This window comes from Phasianus colchicus, chromosome 1 (assembly GCF_987193195.1).
Source record: "Phasianus colchicus chromosome 1, bPhaCol1.hap1.1, whole genome shotgun sequence".
NCBI lineage: Eukaryota > Metazoa > Chordata > Aves > Galliformes > Phasianidae > Phasianus > Phasianus colchicus.
Genome location: NC_143436.1, coordinates 119,125,893 through 119,139,471, shown reverse-complemented (window position 1 = coordinate 119,139,471; position 13,579 = coordinate 119,125,893). Strand labels below are relative to the sequence as shown.

The window sequence follows — 13,579 nt, the reverse complement described above, 5'->3', positions numbered from 1 at the left end:
TGAAAATGAAAAATCCTTTCCGCTTTTTTTTTTTTCAATGGGAAAAATGAAAAATAAAGCTTCCAAGGTGCTCTGTCAGAGAGAGCAGATGAACCCTATGATGACAGACCTGAATCCACCCAAGGTATTGTGAAGAAGCAGAAAAGTTACACATAAAAGAAAGTTTCCAAGTTTTAAACAGTTTTTTCTTTTTTTTTTCCCTGGTTTTAAAACATCACACTGTTTGTACCTGTTAAATCTTTTAAATTATTAAACAGTCCTGAAGGCACCTGGAAATTAAAGGATAATTGGAAGAAATAATAATGTGACGAGGAAATTGGGAATGCAGAGTGTTAAACTGTCCTTCAAAGTGTCAGTGATTAAAATTAATTAAGATTCATGACTAGCATTGTGAGACTGTGGAAGAAGGGTAATGCTGTAGGGAAATATGAAGGGTTATTTGAATTATTTTCTTCAATGGCTGTTTGACTATTACCAGAGAAACTTGGAAAAGTTTTTGATGAGTTGCTTTGCTTTTGAATCAGAGATGCTTTCTAGGGATTTTTTTTTTAATATATAAAATTAATTGCTCTGTAAATGGTAGAAAGGCTTTTTAAATTTTAATACAAGGAGAAAGGAATAGCACACATTACTTTCTAATGCTTTTAATACCCAGAAGATCCCTCCCCTGTATGTCTGCACTGTATGAAAAAACAGCAGGTAGTTCTTGGTATCATTCAATTTTGAAAATATCCATGTTTACTTGCTTTCTGTAGGCAAATATTTCCTGTGTAATATATAGTCAGTTTATCAGGGACTTGTGAAAATTGGATCAAAGATAATCAATCCATTGTTGACACAGCCAGAAAGCACCTACTTTTCATATGTTTAATTAACTGTTCTTGCTTTTTGGGAGGACTCTCTCCCCCTTCTGCTCATCTCAGTAGGGTCTGATTTCCCAGGTCAATCTGTCACCTCAGTTCATGCAGAAACTTTCTCTTGCTCCCCCCACTGGAGAGAAAGGAAGTGAAAGTGAAAGTGGAGGAACAAGCCAGTCTGAGTCCTGTTGACTTTTGATTGGTGTAGCACTTAGATTACAATATAAGCAACCACTGGGTAACATATGCAAGCAGATCCCAGCAAAGACTGGCTAGCCTGCTGGATTATGTCCATGTGAGTGCCCCACTGCTGTGAGTGTTGCTCCTTCTTGCTGTCCCTCTTCCACTGCAAAGGAGAAATCAGCTGACCTGAAGCACAGACCTAAGTGTCTCAAGGCTCCCTGCTATGAAACCACGAACATAGTCCTGGGGAGGTATAAAAACTTTTGAGGGCTTTTATCAGATCAACTGATCCAGGTTCTCAAAGAGCCACAGTTCCAGCATTTTTATTCTGTTAATCTTTGGGCAAAGCCATTCAGTTTAGTTCTATTTGTCAATGTGGCTCCAGTACTGAGTGTTTACCTAAGCCCAGGTGTCCTATCTGTCCATGCCGCCTGCTTGCAGTTTCTGCCCCCGCCTCCAGGCTGGGATCCCCATGAAGGGAGGCTTTCATATCTGGAGCATCCTAAGGAACCATGCCAGCTTTACTTGCTAGGAGCTGTAAGGTGGTGGGGCTGGCCCCAAAATGAGCTGCCAGAAAGCATTAGATCCCTAACTCTGAAGCAATCAAGCAAGAGTTGGGGCTCAATCAAAAATATTTGCTCTAAGAAACAGCTGAAGTTCAACAAACCATTTTTTGATAAAAACTTGTTGGAAAAAAAAAAATCACACTAGCTCCTATCATACTTCTAGAGAAAACTTTAACTGTCACAAGTAATGTAACAGGCAGAGAGAACTACACATCACTCAGGTATGCTGTCTAGTAAACAAAATAAATAGGTGCCCAAGTGCAAGGTTAATCTCTTTACGAGTTTGGTTTCTTCTACCTCCTATGATCACAGGTAAAACATTCAGCTTTGATTGTAACATGTATCAAGTATCCCAAATCTATTTTTTTTTTTTTAATGTTTATTTGTAGTTAGGGAAGCATTTTCTTGGTATCTAAAATGTGTCTGCTAAGTATAACATAGAATAAATCCATTTAAAAGCGGGTGTGTGAGGAAACTAGTGAGAGAGAGAATCAAAGAAGTGCAGAACCAGAGAGCCTGTAGCACAGTAGACAGTCAGCAGCATCTGGCTTATGGTGCTGGAGTACAAAAACAAGACTGCTTCTCCTTGAGCCAGAAGACAAAATACAGGAATCTTCTTTCCCTCTGAAAAGTGTTCTTAATAACCTTATCTAAATCCAGTGGTATTACTAAAAACATAAAAAATCAGCAGAAGACATCTAAGAAATCTATGTGCATGCATGTGTTCACATCTTTCTGGGCCCACTGCGACCTGTTGGAGAAAACCCAACTTATCATGAGTGCTAGAGAGAGAGAGAACTATTTCCCTGAATATTCAGAACATTGCAATTCTAGTTATTAGTCACTTTTGCCCAAAACAAGTATGTATTTCTCTTTTTCTTCTTCCAGAACAAAAGCGTGAGTTTTGCTTATTAAAAAGAATTCTTTTTTTTTTTTTTTTCTGTTCTCTATGTCTCCTTTTCCCAGTGTAAAGATGTTGAGTAATTTAACGTATTTCAGCTGTTTGAAAAAATGATTTTAAAAAAAGGTGCATGCAATTGTTTAGAGAACATCCACGCAGAAGTAGTCTTTGAGAACTAAAGGAACATCATCTTAAGCCAATTGCATCTGTTTACTGCAGGCTGGTGAGCATAAGAGTGAAGACTACCCTAGGCAGTGCTACGAGTTTGGGGCAGAGTGTCTGGAAGGTCATGTGGAAGAAATGGACCTGCAGGTGCTGGTTGACAGCAGAACAAGAGTCAGCAGCGTGTCCACGTGGTAAAGAAGGCCAATGTATGCTGGCTTGTATCAGAAATAGAGTTGCCAGCAGGAGAAGGAAAGTGATTGTCCCACTGTATTCAGATCTGCTGAGGCTGCACCTGGAATAGTGTGTTCATTTTTGGGCCCCTCACTACACGAAAGACATTGAGACCCTGGAACATGTCCAGAGAAAGGCGATGTAAGGGATCTGGAGCACAAGTCTTACGGGGACCAGCTGAGGGATCTGGGATTGTTCAGTCCGGAGAAGAGGAGGCTCAGGGGAGACCTTATCGCTCTCTATAACTGGATGCAAGGAGCAGAGCCCGTCCCCTCCGAGCCGGCCTCATCCCCCGGTACTGCCCGGCCGCCGGGAGGCCCTGGGTCCCACCGCCTCCCTGACGCCTGCAGAGGGCGTCCGTGTCCACAGAGCCGGCCCGCGGCCTGCCCAGCCGTGAGGGAGGTGGCTGAACTCGTCAGCCAGGAGGCATTCAGAATACCAAAACAGAAAAGATCTGCAGACGGCTGCGTACCCTGACTGTGAATTATTATTCTAAGCACATGACTGTTGTAAAATTACACTATCTGCTTATGTAGGAAGAGAGAAACGCAGTCATTATTTACGTGGTTCAATGATCCCGTTTACGTGAAAGGTTATTACACATCATAAAACTGTTTACTGTTCTTAACTCTGTCAATTTGCATGCGTACAGCTTAAGTGTATCCTAGATTAATTAATTCTTAAATATATGTACGTAAGGTGCTTTTTGTTTTTCAGTTTCTTTTCTTCATATTCAGTGTCTTCTGCTCCCTGGCTCTGCACGCACAGTGCTTAGAGAAGGGGGCTGAAAGAACTCCAGAAGCCCGGAGAAGAGAAGGCTGTGAGGTGACCTGATAGCGGCCTTCCAGTATCTCTATAGATGCTACAGGAAAGAAGGGGACAGACTCTTTAGCAGGGTCTGTGGTGATAGAATAAGGGGAATTGGCTTCAAGCTTCAAGGGGGTAGATTTAGGTGAGATATAAGGAAAATATCTTTTACAGTGTGGGTGGGGAAGCACTGGCACAGGTTGCCCAGAGTTGTGGTTGATGCCCAATCCCTAGAGGCTTTCAAGGCAAGGCTGGATCAGGTCCCTGATCTATTTGTGCATGTTCCTGTTCATTGCTGGGGAGTTGGACTAGACGACCTTTAAAGGTCCCTTCCAACTTCCATAGAATCCAACTCTAAGTACTCTATGATTCTGTGATATAGGAGTATCACTTTGTTGGTCAGGGATTTGAAAATGATGGGTCTGTGTTCTGCAAGATGTGGCGGGCTCTGAGATACTGAGACATGGCTTCCTATGCACAGCAGGTGCATAAGGTCACTTTTTGTTTAATGCATGGACTTAACTTACACTGTAAGAAACACTCTGGCTGAGACCACTGTTTTGCCTTTTGTGCAAACTCAACCTTTCTGAAGTGCTTTCTCAACTTGCACTCACAAAGGTGGGTACAGGCACAACTTGGCCTGGCCCCTCAGAGGTATTATCTTATTGACTCCACACACAGTGGATTTCACAGGCACTTTGAACACGATGTGCTTTTGGTACTAGAACTGATAAAGGGAAATTCAAGCCATCATAGAGTATGCATTATATATGCTGCCACTCTGTCCTCTATCTATTTTCCTACCTACACATTAACAAACTAACTTACATTCATTTCTTCTCTAGATTTGAGAAAACTGGGGATGAAATCACATGGTTTAGTGAACAGAATGTGGTTTGATGTGGAATTTTGCACCCTGTGAATGAATAGTTGTGCTGGCACCACAGTGCAGTGTGTTCCTGCGCCCAGGTAGGAGGCTGGGGCTGAGGTGATAGCATGGGGATCATGACTGCTGCACAGCTTCTTTCCCTCAGTGGCTCAAAGGCACTGCACAGGTAGAAAGATAAATGTTTGTGTTTTGTGAGTCTGTTATGCCCACGGTGGATAAAGGGCTGGATAAATCCTCCTGGCTGTCTAATGAAGAAAACAGTGCTTCACCAATATTTGCCAAGTCCACCTGGGAGTCATCAGTATGCAGCTGTGTTCTCCAGCCTCTCTCTTCAAGCTGGGATTTAACTATTGCCTTTTCTCCTTTCTACAAATGTTGATTTTCACTTGTGTATAGGATGAATATTAACTGGCAGCTGGAAAGCTGTTCCTTGTTCACCTAAGCCACTGCCCTGGCTCCCACTTTATTCAACTGATATGTTATAGGTTTTAATAAATGCAAACAGAAAAGAAGTGGTTACCTTGGAAATGCTGAGATGAATGCCTCTTCTTGCAGGGCATATATACTTGGGCAAAATATTAAGCTGTGTTCTCTGCATGTTAGAATACGCTAATATACATTTTGTAAATATAGGTCACCTTTGTTATTTGATTCTTACTTGGTAATGCAGTGGATTTCCTTACGTACAAGGTAGTGACAACAGAAGACATTTTGAGTCTAAAGGGCAATATGTCTGGGATAAATAATATTTCTTATTCCAGGAATTGTTTATTCTGAGTAACAGGAATACTTCTGAATTATTGTTTTGACATGATGCTCTATGTCACCCAGTCCCTTTTCTGTCATATCTCCCTCATTAACCCTCTTGAGCTGTCTAGCAGTGATGAGCTTTTTCCAGTAATAAGAAATATGAATTTATAATACGATGTGTCCACACACTGTAGAGATCCTCTGTAGTTCATGGCCTCAATAGAGCAGCACTGTGTTACTTACTAACTGTAACATTCTGTCCATTTTTCAGACATTGCGTTTTACTTTTCTACTACAAGAAGGATCGAGTGAAAACAACAGATTTGCTTTCAGATGTATCTTTCCCTGTTTAAGTCCGTTACTGAGGTGAGTAGTGACTTCAGATACCTTTGTGCCTTTAAACATTTTTATGACAAAGTCTGGATCCCTTCAATTTCTTAGATAAAAAAAAAAAAAGGAAAAAAAAAGACATTCAAAAAGCTTTGTTTTAATCTCATTTTCACCTCTCTGTATGAGCTTTCCAAATCTCCCAACAGATCTTATTAGTGTGGAGATTTTGTAAAGTTCCAGTCACAAGATTCATTTGATTTTGAGCAAAACCTAACCTTTTAGCAAAACAAAATGTACAGTAATAATAACCATAATTATAATAAAAAGGAAAAGAGAATTTGTGGCCTATGTGACTGAGCACAAAACCCCAGCCACTTAACGAACAAATAGAATGAAAGCACAAACAAACAAACAAACAAATATTGTATTTTCACCTTCATGATTATTTAAAAAAAAAAAGTTATCTCCTATGGGTTTTAACACAGGCTTTATAAGTTTTGAGATTGCCAAAATTACATCCCAACTTCATGGAAGTTTATTTAATTACTACCTCTATAAGCTGATAGTGAATTTTAAGGACAACATACAATTACAGCCAGCTAAGAAGTAGAGAGAGGTGGATCTTGGATGTAATGATGCATGGAGGAGGTACCTCTGGGACATCTGAATTCCAAGCAAGATGAATAAAAAGGAGTTTCACTATTGCCAGTGAACTGTGACTCCTAACAGCTCATCTGAATGATGCTTCAAATGCACCTTCATTTACTTACTTAGGGAAGATGTTTGAGTCCACGAGTCCACACACATACTGGGTCTACACATGGGACATCCTAATATATTATGAACTCTATGAGAATTGGAAGAGAGAGCTTGTGGGCAAAAACTTGATTACTGGATTGGTTTAAAAGTAGAATACATTAACTCTTCTGAAGAACTAAGTTGAGTAACTTACTTTTTAGAAATCTGCTCAGATCAAACAGAATAGGGCTGAAAACTTCACAGAATCACAGAATCATAGGAGTTGGAAGACCTTGCAAGATCTTCTGGCCCCTACACATAGCAGTAGGCATGGGTGCTATCACCTTATTGACTCTACTACAATTTATCCACGTTCTGGCACCAGTTCAAAGGATGCCGGAATCCGAGACCATTTAAAAGCTAAGCAGATTAGAGTGTCAATGGAACAGTAACTAAATGCACACGCAGGCACTTCAGTACAAGTGACCTGCTTTCGAGCACCAGCAGCTCCCCTGAATTCACTATGAGAAATCTTCAGAAGTTAGGTTACAAGTTCCTAGGGATAACAAAGCCCCACTCCCCTAAAACATAGGTTTCTGAAACATAGACCAAGTCTAACAATATCTTGTGGATTTGGAAGCTTTGGATACAAAACCTGGGGTCGTGTCTTTGTTGCTACATGACCATCCTTGTTAGCTATTCAACACTACCCTGAGATGCTGTTTCTCAAAAGTATTAGGTTTTCTTCTTTTCTGTTATTCCTCTCCTTTTTTTTTTTCTCCTTGATTTTTATCTGTTTTGCTTGTTTATGGAGTTTTTCTTTCAGTGTTGATTTTCCCTCATATTGAGAGCAGGGTTTGTAGCATTCACTCTTTTCCAGTGATGAGAGCTACTAGAGCATTCTTCCCTAACATCTCTAGCTTGAATTACCAGGAAAGTGCATTTAACACTGCTCATCCATAAGAACTAGTTAAGTGATTTACTTGGTGCCTTCTTTAGGCCACTGCATTTCATTTATTAGAGATGCAGTTCAATTGAATGCAAAGAGAACCCTTCTTTTTCCTTTCCTTTTCTCTGCAAATGTAGTACTTGCAGAAAGAATCTGATGACTTTTTTAATGTGATATGTTGTTACTGTCATTTTTTAGATAGCTAATGTCACACAATATTTCACACAAACTAATATTTGTATGAAACAAAGTGCCCTGGGTTTGGCTGCTTTCAAATTCTGTTTGCAATTGACAAACACAGCAAAATATTGCACGTTCATGACAAAACATGACAAAAGGAAGTAATAGTGGAAATGATTAATGCTCTTCACTGAGAGTTAACTATGATTACTCCTTAGTATCAGAGCTGAAAACACGATAACATGCAAATGTGTTCCAAGTGCCTGGAGGGGGGAAAAAAGAATGTTGAGTGCAGTATGGCACTGAGATTTGGAGTTCTTTTTAAAAGAGCTGCCAATACTACAGCTCTTGGAGCCTCAGTTGTTCAGAGAAATGCAATTTCTGTTAGCATCGGCATTTTCCACTGTCAAATGGTTGAAGGTTCACAACACTTGTGACTCCAGGTGGCTGAGTCACTGTCCCTGGAGGTGTTCAAGAAATGTTTCGATGTACTGAGGGACATAGTTTAGTGGAAAATATTGGTGGTAGGTGGACAGTTGGATTGAATGATCTTGGAGGTTGTTTCCACCCTTGGTGATTCTGTGAAACTTAGGCAAAAAGATTGTTTGGCTTTCAAATGCTTTAGGCTGTCACTCTGTTCAGCTATGACATGCCCATGCTGACAAACAGAGGCACAGAAGTTCTGCATGGTGAAGTATGACCAGCAGTGCCTGGCTGTATTATTACAAGCAGTGCTGCATAGAATTTCAGAAAGCCATTGGTTTTAAGTGTTGTTGAATATTATGGTGACCTGTGCAAAACAGGCCTGAAGTTTATCTTGATCAAGGGTGGCATTTTAGGAACAAAGAACTCTTTCAGCCTCGAAGTAAGTACCAGAGATGCACATGAAAATCATTCTGCTGTCTCAGGTGTCAGCAAACAATTTGGTCTCAAACACACAACAGTACATTACACTGCCTTCCTATCTCAGATCCTCTCTGTCATTTTACTTGCCCATCTCCCATGCAACAACCTGATACAGACATTACTGTTGCTGGAGTAAAACACTACACTGCAGTGTTTACGTGACCTGGAGCTATAAGAGAGAATATACTTTAAAGTGCCCTATGAGGGCAGACAAAAGCAACCCTACATGTGATCTGCTCTCAGGGCCATGACAGATTTCAGGGACTATTAAGAGAACAGATGAAGAGCTAGTTTCCGAAGAACTGTTTCACGTTTTACTTTTGAATACATTGCAGAAGGCATAACCTCAGTGATTTGTTTTCACAGCTCCCTGCCACTGCCCTGTGTGCAGGGGAGTAGCATCGCACCAGCATGAGCAGTTCCCTCCCAAAGGTCTTACAGGACTCAGCTTTCTGATCCATGAAATCAAAGAAGACTCAAGGAGAGACTCTGTCCACACTGAATTTAGGCTGACTAGAAACTGCATAGTGACTGTTTTAGTTTCAGCTAAGGCTGGGACAGAATTAGGACAACTGATTTAAATTGGCCAAAGGAATATTCCATGCCATATGACACCATGTGGAAGGATTTTCGAAGGGTATGAAAGGTCATCTTGCTCTCTTCTGCTCCCTGGGGGGCTTGCTCGGTTGGAGGGTGGTGAGCAATTCCTTGTGCATCACTTCTCATACACATTTTTATATATGATATACAGTCATAATTATTTTTCTTTTCCTTTTCTCTGTCTTAGTAAATAGTTTTATCTATCCTCAGTGGGATGGGGGAGAGGAGTGAGTGAATGACTGTGTGGTGCTGAACCACCTGCTGGGTTAAACCACAACAGTTGATTTGATGCCCAAAGTGATGCTTATCACAGGGATTAGAGTGACCACAGGACTGGCTGTGAGAGCTGTAGCACCTACAGGACTCATCAGAAGTGTTAGAGTAACCGCAGGTCTGTCAAAAAAGTCAGAGCAACTTCAGGACCTGTTGCAGGGGTTAGAGCAGCTGCAGGGTCCATCACAGGAGTTGGAGCAACCATAGGACTTGTCACAATGCCTGGGGTAGCCTCAGGACCTGCAGGAGGAGCTGGAGGAACCACAGGACTTGTCACAGAGTTTGGAGCAGTCACAGGGCTTGTTGCAGGAGTTGGAGGGTCCATTGTCATCAGATACAGAAGTATTCTCTTCCTATTGAGAATGCTCAATAGTGTTGAACAGAGCTTGATAAACATATGCTGCAGTAATTTGTGCCTCTCTAGGATTGCCAGAGTGACAGCAGAACTTCTGCAAATATTCTACTAGTTTTTCAGGATACTGCAGTTGTTCCAAGTTGAAGTTCCAAACCACTGGGGTTGCCCACCACGCTAGGCACCTGCCCATACTATCCCATACTCCCTGCCACTCAGAACAATCCCACCTTGGGGCAGATTTCTGGGTGATATTCTTAACTAATTGTTTGATCTTAAACATAATTTGAAACACATTCAATTCACATAGTGATAAGAGCATGTTGGTTTGAACATCCCAGAGATATTCAAAATTCTTAAGAGCTATTGCAATTAGCTCTTGAGCTCTATGGAAAGAAGAAAAGGTGAAAGAAAGCCTGAAGGACTGCTGGAAATTGTCCTCTACAATCTCCTCATTAGCCAGGCTCCCTGAGGAGACAATGCAAAGGGTGTAATTGCTAATAGTATCAACAATACAGCTTCCAAAACCCAAAGATGGCTGCAGTGCACACAAACCATTCATTTCTCAGCTGTCCATTTTATCATAATATAGGCCAATGCCACACAGCATAGCAAAATCAAAACCTTAATCCAACCCCCAGAGTTGACAAACAAACAGCAAGGTAGGTGCTACAAAGTATGGTTAAGACTCTCAAAGAGCTCCATAAATATGGAAAAGATCAACCTCAACATCGTGACCAGCAATTATCAAACTACCACAACACTCTGTGTTAACACGGTCTGCTCAGGTCTGCTGTTATCTCAATCCTCTGAGCTCCACTTTGGGCACCAAATTGACTGTTGTGGTTTAACCTGGCAGGTGGCTCAGCACCACACAGTTGTTTGCTCACTCCTCTCACACAGACTTTGTGGTGCTGAGCCACCTGCTAGGTTATACCACAAAATTGATTTCATTCATTGTCTTGGCCTTACATAGTCATAACAATAAAGAATTGGTCAAATAAGACTGCAGAGGAGTTATAAATTCATTGGACTGACTTATCCATAAAATGAATAAATATTTAAATCTGAGTAATCATATGGCAACCACACACATTAGATGTTTATTGCCCAGTACTGGAGTTGTAGTCACACCATTTTTCTTCTTCTATTTTCCTGTGTAGATTATTTGATGATGTTATTTTCAGTTCACTTCATATGGCTCTTTTTTTTACTCCTCACAAATTTCTGGAGACTAATGGGTCAATTCTTCAGCAATTGCACTGAAATAATCACAAAAATGCCATGGTTCTATTTCACGTTTCAATACGTGGGAGTACTGCATGCCATATAGTCCCTTGAATTTCCTTATATTAAACCTTAAGAAAGATAATAGCACTGAGTAAGACTGCTGACACTGATGAATTCCTTTTTAATTTTTCAGTGTATAGTCCAGACCAGGCATCAGTGTATCAACCAAGCAAGCCAAATGAGATCTAAATCACGGAGGGTTTAGGATGCTGGCATCCTAGTGTGTACTTACACTGTTCCTACTGTTTCCTAACTCCTCAGCTTGTGTGACAGAGAAGCAGAACTCAGCACTTGCACTCCTCACTGAGTACTCCAAATGCAGGTCCCACAGGGGTCTTTCTGCAGATATGGTTTACAGAAACATGAGCACAGTGCACAGAACGCATCACTGTTTGTCAGAGGTGACAAGAGCAATTTTTGCAGTTATACTTCATTTAGAGCCCTGCTGTATATATACGTTAAATTCTTGTGTGTGGAGAACAAAGCCTTCTAGGCTTAAATATTTTAGTACTTGTAAGACCCTAGGCAAATAGTCTGGTGGTAACAGACAAGTACAAGAAAATATTTCTTATAGGTATCTAAGAGAACTCAAGTGCAGTCATCCCTTTAGAGATTCAACTTTCCTTTATAGTTCTGTAATCTTCTGCAAAACATTCTTTATTTCTGCACAGAAAACCTGTTTTATCACTGTATGTCTTATGGAAACAACTACCTAAATAAATCAGTATCTTTTATTAAGAAACAAACTCTTGAAAGTGTTTGTAATGGAGTGGTTCAGATTGCTTTTTCTTAATGTATTTGGTTCCATTCTTTGCCTTCAGCAATTGCCTATCACAAAGCTTGATGTGGAGATAGAAATCAAACCAGCAGAGGAAATAACTGAATAAGAATGAAGTTGTTTGTGGATCTCCTTTCATATTGTGTGAAATTCACTGATGTATATTTTTTGAAATGAGAATAGTATCTCCCCTTCTGCAATCTTGTAAATTGTTGAATAAACTGGAGGCACCAATAAATAAATGGTGCAATTACCTAATGCAACCACACTGACATGAGTATTCCTGTTGTGGACAGTAATTTACATTGGTATTTCCAGCTAATTTACAGGGAATTCTGGACTAAGGAATTATCTGCTCACAGACATAGTGGGGGTCACCAAGCCAGAGTTTACTCTTATCTCTTGGTTTCACTGTTCTTGCAATTGGATGTGTTGGGAAGTTACAACTTACATGAGTATGTGTAGATGTTATTACTAGATTCAAAGGTCAAAAATGCCTAGGAAGTTCATACATTTCAATACAGAATTTATGTTGTCTTAGCCTGGAAAATTGTACTTTGCTATCTTAGCTACTTAGACAATTACAAAAATATTATTGGGTATTTCTTTCATTTTTTAAATCTCTTTCATTCTTCCAGAACACTTTTGGTTCTTTTATTTAAAACAAAACAAAACATTTCCATGTTTAATTATTTTTGTGAGCTTTTTTGGGCATTTCTGTGTCCTGGTGAAATGTCCTGAACATTGTGTAAATATTTTAGGTGTTTAAATATCAAATACTGTACTTAAGAAGCAGCAGTCACTTGGACATATCACTGTTCACTTTCTTAGGTTGACAGGATGTTAAAAATCTTGTTTAAATGTGGAGTGTTAGTTTTTCAGTGTGCCATTTATTATGACATTTTATTTAATTATTATTAATGCATACAAGCATATAGTTGTCACCTAATGGTTCATCTGCTGGGTAGGGTAATAAAGCTGGGCCATGAAAACTGTTCTGTAGGTCTCACAGTGTCTCAGTGTTCCTGTTTTTGGGGATACTGGTATGTGGTAAATTCATGCATTTCTTTTAAGCTGAACGAGTCTTCCAGATTGCAAATTCCAAACAAGGTGGTTTCTAGTTTATCACACGAGGTAGTGAAAAAAAACTGAGACTCTCAATGCAGAAGAGCTATTTAGATCCAGTACAGAAATACAACACCAAAATGCTTCTATAAAATGTGTGTTACTGTTGTAACTATGTGTCAGTCCTTAACCTTTTCTTCCTTTTTGCACTAGGTTATTTTTCCAGTAATTCAGTCTTGCTAGTAGAAAAAAACAGGTTTAAATTTTTAAAATAATCATTTTTGCCAGTGAGTTGTACGTTCTTCTTCCTGTCATTGATCACAGCTGTTCTCCTGCAGCCAAATCTTCAGTGTTCTTTCGCTGCCACTGACTCACAATAACTTCAGATGTGTAATATCAGAATATATAATATGTAATAATAAGGCCTTCAATGTAGAAGAATGTAGAAGCTAAATTACTGTTCTATATGTTATTGAATTTTTTTTTTTCTTTTTAAGGAAACAATCTAAGTCATGTTTTGCATTTACTTTGCAGGGCAAACTTTTAATCATCCTAAGTATTTTCTAACTTACTGAAGGAGAAAACATCTCTTCATCTGGGATTTGCAATGATTAGCTTTGCCATGTTATTTTCAGTTTGAGTTTGACTGGATAGGAGCTACGCTAACTATAGGGAAAAATCTCAGATGTGAATTCATACACTATTCCCTTGTCTGCAGCTGTAGAACAATCCCCATGGATATGGTAAGCCTTGCCTCTAGCACAGTAGT

At 39.9% G+C, this 13,579-nt stretch overlaps 1 long non-coding RNA gene across 2 annotated transcripts; it reads left to right on the top strand.

Moving 5' to 3' along the window:
• The first annotated feature begins 2,604 nt into the window (after nt 1–2,604).
• Nucleotides 2,605–11,684, top strand: LOC149919986 (uncharacterized). 2 transcript variants are annotated; one of them, XR_016459817.1, is made up of 5 exons: nt 2,605–3,495; nt 4,556–4,679; nt 5,621–5,715; nt 8,819–9,089; nt 11,101–11,684. It is a non-coding gene; the product is annotated as an uncharacterized LOC149919986 (long non-coding RNA). The 2 variants fall into 2 exon arrangements; XR_016459816.1 differs by having other exon boundaries at nt 4,556–5,715.
• The last annotated feature ends 1,895 nt before the right edge of the window (nt 11,685–13,579 follow it).